Source organism: Mus caroli, chromosome 2 (assembly GCF_900094665.2).
Source record: "Mus caroli chromosome 2, CAROLI_EIJ_v1.1, whole genome shotgun sequence".
In the NCBI taxonomy this organism is placed as follows: domain Eukaryota; kingdom Metazoa; phylum Chordata; class Mammalia; order Rodentia; family Muridae; genus Mus; species Mus caroli.
In genome coordinates, this window is record NC_034571.1 from 67,150,794 (window position 1) to 67,159,516 (window position 8,723).

At 44.8% G+C, this 8,723-nt stretch overlaps 1 pseudogene; it reads right to left on the minus strand.

Moving 5' to 3' along the window:
- Positions 1–635: 635 nt before the first annotated feature.
- LOC110306156 lies at positions 636–1,052 on the minus strand (annotated as a pseudogene).
- Between the last annotated feature and the right edge of the window lie 7,671 nt (positions 1,053–8,723).

Genomic DNA, 8,723 nt, shown 5'->3' on the forward strand with positions numbered 1-8,723 from the left:
CAAAAAAAACCAAAACAGTTTACAGTTTGTATGCAGTAAACCTAACTAAGGATAATCAAAGGGAATACAGGGGATTCAAATACTCAAGCTAGAGCACTGTGGCTAACCGGTCAACTCCAGCCCCTACCATGTGTGTTGCTGGTAACATGTCTTGGAAACCATACTGAATGTGAGGTGGACAGAGCAGGAATCAGGCTGCGTTGTGGCAGTGTTCTATGAAAGTTATACACATCCTTTTGTACATACCTGATTTTGTTCTTACAGTGTGAGAACACTGTCTCATAAATAAGGCAGCACCTTGCTATTTTGATGGATGCTGGATTCCTGATATACAAAGTAATATTATTTAAAGCTGCATTTACGGTGATTAAGTATTCTTGGAAGAGAGCAATTATGCATATATCACAACAATGGGGGATAACAAGCGTATGTTTATAATCTAGATCCATGCCGTGGAAGAAAATATATGTGCTGTTCAGTATTTCCAAGCAACCTTGAGATCTTATATAAATCAATGTAGTCCTTATATTTCATGAAAAAGTGGGAGCTAGAACCATTTGATTACAGGATAATAAGCGCTCGAAGTCTTTGGAAGAGGGTGTGAGCCATCAATCATTCATTTGCTCTTGGAGTCTCTAACAGCTGCATGGGCACTGAAGACAACGACCCAATGTACCCATTGTGGAGAGGCCAGCACGAGTGCAGAAGGGCTCAGTTACAGGCTCCACAGTGGGTAGCATGCTGGGTAGAGACTCTATCAGGAACTGGCACATGCTTTTGCGCTGGTCACCCTGTGGCTGAATCACTTCTCCATATCCTGGATGCTCAACTCCAGTACCATTGCAGGCAAATTTCTTCTTAAACACCTTCACTAGTTTCTTTCTATTGTAATCATCAGCGATCCCTTGGACAGTTGTTGTAAGGGTCTTCCTGCCGTTTCTCTGTTGAATTCTTATATGGATATAATCCTCAGTGCCAGCAGGATGCAGGTCATCACCCTTACTTGCATCAGCAAAGGGGTAGAAAGAGTAGAGATTCTGAATAGCGGACATATGATACAATTCCTTTTCCTCAGTGGAAACGGCCTGTGGAAGGTGGCTGCGGGAGAAGGTGGGCGGGGGTGGGGGGGATGGAGCATCGGGAAGCAAGGGGGCTCAAGGAGGAGGCAGCTGAGTCCTTGATGGTGGCTCAGTGACTGGGCATGTGCCTTCTTTGGGGGAAATGTCTATCTAGGCCTATTTGCCATGTTAAGACTGGATTCTTATGATTTTGATCCTGAAGCCTGCAGCTCCTTAAAAGCACCACCCCATGTCAAATGTGTCACTTGTAAATATTTTCTCCCATTTTGTAAGTTGTCTTTTCACTCTGCTGATTGACTGTGTCTTTTGAGCTCTAGAAGAAGCCTATTAGTTTGATAAAGTCTTGTCTACTTTAGCTGTTCCTACCTATGCAGTTGGTGTGATATTAAAAAATATCCTTATCCAGATCAGTGCTGGGGGGCTTTTCTAGAAGGGGAGCATTTAGTATCACCCAGCTCTACTTTCTTGCCAGCACACGCATGCCCAAGGTGGTGGAAAAACAGATATTCAAAGTCATTTCCTGAAAGAGCTTGACCCATAGGAGCAGGACTGTTTGAGCAAAGCTACACAAGTTACTTCAGTGATTATTCTATAGAAGCCGAGTTCAAGCAAAAGGCCAGATGCTGCTGGAAAGAGAACCCTGCTATGAAAGACAAGCGTGTGAACATGATGGGATCAGGGTGTGTGTGTGTGTGTGTGTGTGTGTGCAGACACAGGAAGGAAAGCGTATAGCACAGAGAGCTGCGAGTTGAAATGGCTTACCCCGGATTACATCTATATTTCTCTATGAAATATATGACAGGAATTTCAGTTGAGAGTTGGGTGGGAGGGGATGAGAGAGATTTGAGGACTGAGGAGAAAGCACGTAATAGGCACTGTGGGAGCAGGCTAATGAATTTACAAGTGGAGTTGACATGTCAGAATGTTGAGTGCTCACTGAAGATTCGTGGCCGTAAATCTGAAGGAAACCCTGACAGGGTGGTTGTATCATTTTTTTCTCTAGCATCACTGAATGGCTTCAGTAAAGGCGTATGGTATGCAGCTAGTTGAGTTTGGTGTTTGGAGTCAGCAAGGAGTAGGGGATGGGTCAGAGTAGGGAGTTGTTTTCCACCTATAGAGGATGATTAAATTCTGGCTCATCTGTTAGTCAACAATGCTCTTGGAGTTAATGCTATTATATCACACTCCAAAAATGTGTCTACAGGGTATAACTTACGTTAAATAGTCTTACCACAACAAAAGAAAGACAGGCTCTACATAACATCAAACAGCATTAGAGTTGGATGCAGGGCTCCGGGTAAAGTCACAGCCAAATTCGTAGCTCTGGTTATGTATACTAGAAATATAGGGAATAAAAATGAATGTCCAAATAAGGAGACAAGGAAAGAATAATAAAGAGAGCTCTGGATATCTGGATATTAGAAAAAGGAATCAGCTTGGACGAGTAGACTTCACAAGTTAAGAAATAGATGAAAACGTGGATTTGACAACTCCAGAACAGCAGAAGAACAAAGTTCTGAGGTGGAAAAGGAGATGCTAGAACAGGAAGTTATTCGTTTTGGGGGTCAGAAGAGATGACTTGGTGCTTAGGAGCTTGTGCTATGGGGAACCAGACTTTGGTTCCCAGAACCCATGCTGGGCAGCTTAAAATCACCTATAACTCAGCTCCGGGGACATGGTGTCCTCGCCCGTCTTAGAAAGCAATGAAGCAGCTAAGTAAATCAACACACCCAGGTTCCACGTAGCAAGTTTCTGCTTATGCACTGGACCCTGACTGGGGAGCGGATGTTCTTCTGCATTAGGCTATAGGCAACAAACCATCAATCTGGGTACTTGAGATGGTTCAAATTTTCTGCCTATTTTAAAGCGACTAATGATTTTATTACCGGTATGACATAAGGCAATAGTAATAGGTTATATGCAACATCAAAACAGTTGGCTTGCTCCTGTGCTCTCTTGGAAGGTCCTGCCTCAGGATGGACAAGTGTCAGGAGACTGATGGAGTGTCTTGGTAGCTAGCATGTTGGAACACTGTGTTGCAAAGTTTTCTAGCTGCAGAGCTTAGGGGGACCACAGAATTGAGAATCACAGTCAGTGGTCCATAATGAGTAGATTGAACCCAAAGCGCTTGCTCACTCCCTCTGCGCAGGAAGGACATTCAATAAAGGGGTACAATACGCATCTAATTAGTGTTTAGGAAAAGGTAGTATGGAGTTGGTTTCCAGCTATGGAAGATGATGAAATTCTGAAGGGTCTCTTGGTCAGCAGTGGTCTTAGAGTTAACATTACTGTATGACACTCGGAAAGCTTGCTTACAAGGTATAGCCCACATCAAATAGAAAACCGTGTACTTATGATATGAACAATGGCATTTAAGAGGGCCCTTTCGGCCCCTTGCTCCCATGTCACCTCCTCAGAGCCGTGGTCAGGTCCTCTTATTCTCATGAGGACAGCTATTCATTGGCTGGAAGGGGCAATGAGTGAACTAGACCATTCCCAAGAACAGGACTGGTTGTTTCATCTATAGCCTTGCCCTCCACCCACCACCACCGTTAACTTTACAACTACAGGCGAAGAAACGCAGTTTAATGCCCAGTGTGCATCTGGGGATTGGAGGCTTCCTTGAGAAGCGATCACCTAAAGCAAATGCTTCCTGTATAGCTCCGGGCTCTCCTCAGTGCTTTACGTAGCTCAACAGGCTCTTCATGTTTCACTCTTGGGGAGACTCCATGTGTTCATTTTCCATGTTCATTATGGAAGCATTGCCCTGACTTGGAACTTAATTCACAGTATTTTAAACTAAAAAAAAAAAAAGTAACCTTAATTTAAATTTATTTTTATAAAAAATGTTACTTTCAGTTGAGATCACGTTATCAACAGAGTATCTCAAAGTAATAATTGAGACATCGTTATCAACAAACTATCTGAAATTTATAAAAAGGAATTGTGATTTTCCTAGGAGTCCACAGTAGGGGGAGACAAGAAAAGAGGGATAAGAACATGTGAAGATCAGATAGCATCTAGAGTAGGCATCTGGAATGGCAGAGACTAGGACAGGGAATCTGTGGTTGGGTTAATGGACAGGCCATCTCAATGAGAGATGCGGTAAGAACAGGATGCTGTTCGACACTGAGTTTTCAGAGCTGTTTCTGTCCTTCTCCGAGTCAGGCACAGTTGTCTTAGGCACAGCAAATTAAACAGAAATTCATCAGACGGAACATAGCAAGGTGGTGGTGGGGAATAGCAAGAAACAAATATGCAGGTAAGCGATATCATCTATCAGATAGCCATAAACACAGAGACAAGAAAATCAGGTAAGGTGAGTAAAGAGAGCCAAGGGAGGCTTACTGCAGTGCTTATAGGAGGCCACCAAAGGCCTTGCCAGGAAGGTGATACTTGGACCAAGTCTGGGAGGGAAAGATGAGTAGACATAGGAATATCTCAGGAAGTCCAGGCAGAAGGACGGCAGATGTGAGGTAGTTCAGTAGTCGAAGTGAAGTGACCCAGGGGACAGCCGTGGGAGGAAAGGTCATGGAGATAATGGTGATGTTGAGGCAGGATGAGATCACATGGCCTCATGGACCAGTCTGTGAAAGGTGTTGCTGGCCGCTGTAAATAGTGACATGGGAAGCAGCTGAAGGTCTTGAATGGAGAGAATGTTTACTTGTAAATGGCTCGCCATGCCTAAGGCATGCAGAAGAGACTGAAAGGGACAGGGCAGAGGGATGGGGACAAAGACAGAAAGAGGGGACCCACTAAGTTCTCAGAGTAGTCCATGTGAAGTATGACAGGTAGACCTTGACTGGCCTGAACCCAGATGTTTATGGTGTTGCAAGGCAATGAATTTGCCAAGGCTCTGGAGGGACGTGTGTGTGTGTGTGTGTGTGTGTGTGTGTGTGTGAGTGAGAGAGAGAGAGAGAGAGAGAGAGAGAGAGGATAGAGTTGAAAAATTTGAACTTTAGTTCCATAAAATACTGAAGATAAAAACGTGGAAGCCATCTTACCCATTCTTACCCATGGGACTATATGTGATTTCTAGGGAATGTGTGAAGGTACATGAGAGAAGCAATATTCCAGTTGCTACAGGGGAGGAAGAGGAGAAGAAGCAACAAAGGTTATTGAGAAGACAACAAAGAGATTGCGGTTCGAGGAAGTGTACGGTTTCCATTATTGACAGTGTCAAGGGTAGGACATGATGACCACACAAGGAGATGACTGGAGTGAGTGGGGAGAAAGATCAGTGGGACTCGGGCAGGAGGCGAGCAGAGACGCAAGATGCTGTTCACTTCCAAGGCGGTGATAGACAGGAGTTACGGTGGAGGGGGTGGGGATAGTGGGCCATATGCTGACACGTGACTCCACGGACCAGAGAGCAGGCAAGGTGACAGCAATGAGAGTCTTAAGAGGCTGTAAAGTTTGACGACTCACTTTAAAAAGAAGCCAGCGTTTTGAAGGAGAATGGACAGACACACGAGGTGGTACAAGGGGTTTCTAGGTGAGTATTGATGCAGTTTTCAGCTGAGCAAGCTGCTGAAAGTCACATTCTTTTGTTTGTTTTTGTTTTTGAGACAGGGTCTCACCGTGTAAGCCCTAACTGTCCTGCAATCATCTCTGTAGACCAGGCTGGTCTCCAGCTCACAGAGATCCACCTGTCTGTACCTCCCAAGTGTTAGGATGAAAGGGGTGTGCTGCTCCTGGGAGCCACATTCTGAGCCATCTGATTCTTGCTCCTGAGGAAAACATGTTGACACGGAGGAAGATGAGGGAGAGTTTGCTGCTGAGGGTGAGTTTCTAGGGCATAGAGGAAGGCTTTACAGAGAGAGGTAGGTTTGGGCTTAGGGTTAGGTAAAATCTGTATGGCGAGGGATGGCCTGTTGGCGACGTAGGCTCTGGTGCATATTGGGAGGTAGGGTAGAAAAGGAACAGGAAGATGGCTATTGTCAAAGGCAATGGGAATTGGTCTAGAGTATCCCAGGCTCCCAGTCTAGCCTGTGGCTAGAGATGGTATGACAAGAGGGTATGACAAAATGACTGAGGGCTAGCCTGAGCATGGGCAAACCCCAGGCTAGCGTGTGGGAGAGCACAGTAAATCTCCCCATAGTGGCTAATTATAATGATGTTATTGTCTCCAGAGCTGAGGGAGACCGAAGACCAAGGGAAGCTGAGGCAAAACTACGTCAAGATGACTGAATGACTCTTCATGTCAGCCAACCTGAGTCTCATTGGCACACGTGACTTTGGTTGACAAAAATCAGGCACATTCAGGGAAATCTGGGGGAAAAAGAGAAGTGAACCTTTTTATGAATGTAAAGAAATAGCCAGAGCACTCCAGAACTTGGTTTTAATGGCTAAATTGGCAGAGCTAATAAGAATTTTGCTTCATCCCTGACCACTGAATGGTAAGCAAGGAGGTCCATGGCTGACTTGACACAAACAGATAGGACGCCCGAGTGGCTTCGTTTCCAGTTCTTCAGGCTTACACTAATCATCGGGTTCTGCTTCCTGGGGTTTTAGGGCTATGTCGCTCAGAAAGAGCCCAGGTATCCTTGTATTTAACATGTGGGTATACAGGAGGGCCCCTTGCCTGCCAGCTTAGACACTGGACCTTGTTCTGATTCTTTACCTTAGGTATCATGTGACCTCAACCAAGACACTCTACTTCTCTGGACCTTTACCTCTGCCTCTCCAGTCTCCTTGCTGGAAGTCCTTCACACTTCTAATAGTCCTTTGCACTTTGAATAGTGTAGGTCTTTCTGTCGTAAACAGGATTGCTTCCTGGGAGCCACATTCTGAGCCATCTGATTCTTTCTCCGGAGGAAAACATGTTGACACGGAGGAAGCCCGTGTCAACACAGCCCATATCAACAGCCTGTGGGGATAGCCCAGAATCTTGATTTAGAGAGGAAATCATTGCTTACTCTATTGGTTTGTTTTTGTTGTTGTTTTGGAAACTTGACTAAATGACATGACTTTGTCGAGTCTTCATAACAGTAGTACAAAACAACTAATATGACGGAGATAGAGGTGCTTCCACAATTCTTTCAGGTGCCGTTAATTGGTGTAGCATTGCTGACAGTTGACAGAATTGACAGTCCATCAGTAAGTAGTAAGTGACTGTTTTTTTTTTTTTTTTTTTTCTATCTGAGGGTATCTGTTGAGAGATGGGATTCTGTTGGATTCAATGGGAAGTGCAGGCGAAGTAAAATAACATAGTATCCGACAGCAATGGGATCTCAATTAATCTAATGCATCAAATTAAGCACAGGAAAGCAATGAGATAATTTAGCATAAAATCCCCCTGAGGCACATAAAGGTAGACTAAAATCAGAGAAGTCAGAAAGATGTCAATAAAAAGAAAACGCACAGAACAGACTCATCTGTAAGAGTAGGAGTGTTGACTAAAAGTCTGTTTGTTGCTTAGCAGAGGAAGGAGAGACCCTGGCATTGGTTGTCTGCTTTTCTGACTATTTAGATTGTTGGTTCATTAAGCCTGTAAGGGAGGTATTGGGGCACTCCCTTCTGTTGATAGAATAGCTGGAGCTTAAAGGGATACCATTGTTTGTTTAAGGCCAGACAGTCAACCAAGATTTAGAACTTAAGGAATCAAAGCCAGTGACTTTCTGACTATTTCCTGTACTCCTCACCATTTATTCTGCGTTAGGTATTGTACTGACTAGTTTTGTGTCAACTTGACACAGCTGGAGTAATCACAGAGAAAGGAGCTTCAGTCGAGGAAATGCCTCCATGAGATCCAACTGTAAGGCATTTTCTCAATTAGTGATCAAGGGGGAAAAAGCCCCTTGTGGGTGAAACCACCTCTGGGCTGGTAGTCTTGGGTTCTATAAGAAAGCAGGCTGAGCAAGCCAGGGGAAGCAAGCCAGTAAAGAACATCCCTCCATGACTTCTGCATCAGCTCCTGCTTTCTGACCTGCTTGAGTTCCAGTCCTGACGTCCTTTGGTGATAAACAGCAGTATGGAAGTGTAAGCCGAATAAACCCTTTCCTCCCCAACTTGCTTCTTGGTCATGATGTTTGTGCAGGAATAGAAACCCTGACTAAGACAGGTATGTGGCAGGGGCTGAGCTGGGAGGAGTGTTAGCCTGGTGGCATTCAGCATCAAACACGCATCTTATACGTCAGACAAGCTCTACATGAAAAGAGCTATACTATTTTGACCTGGCTTAGCTTTAGAGCCCAAGAATGAACTTTAGAGGCTGGCTGTGACCAACTACGGGGGTTCTTCAAGGTGTTTTACTTCTTTCAAATGACTGCCTGATAACTATTACGGTTTGCGTGTAAAATGTCCCCCCCCCACCCCCATATGCTTGTGTGCTTGAACACTTGGACCTTAGCTGAGGCTGGTGCTTTATGGGTGTTGTGGAACTTTTGTGGTAAGAGGCGTGGCTGGCAGAGGTGGGCCACACACAGGGGTGAGCTTTGGAGGGTAAGGCCAGCCTTACTTTCAACTGAGCTCTCTGCTTCCAGATCTGCCAAGATATAAATGAGCCCTGGCACAGCCTCCATAGACTGAGCGTCTCCAGTTGCCATGGCTTCCCTGCCGTGATGGAGTGCTTCTTCTGAGCTAGAAGGCCCTCCTGCCTTAAGTTGTTTCCATTAGATTTTTTTTAAAAAAGAGTAGTTATTT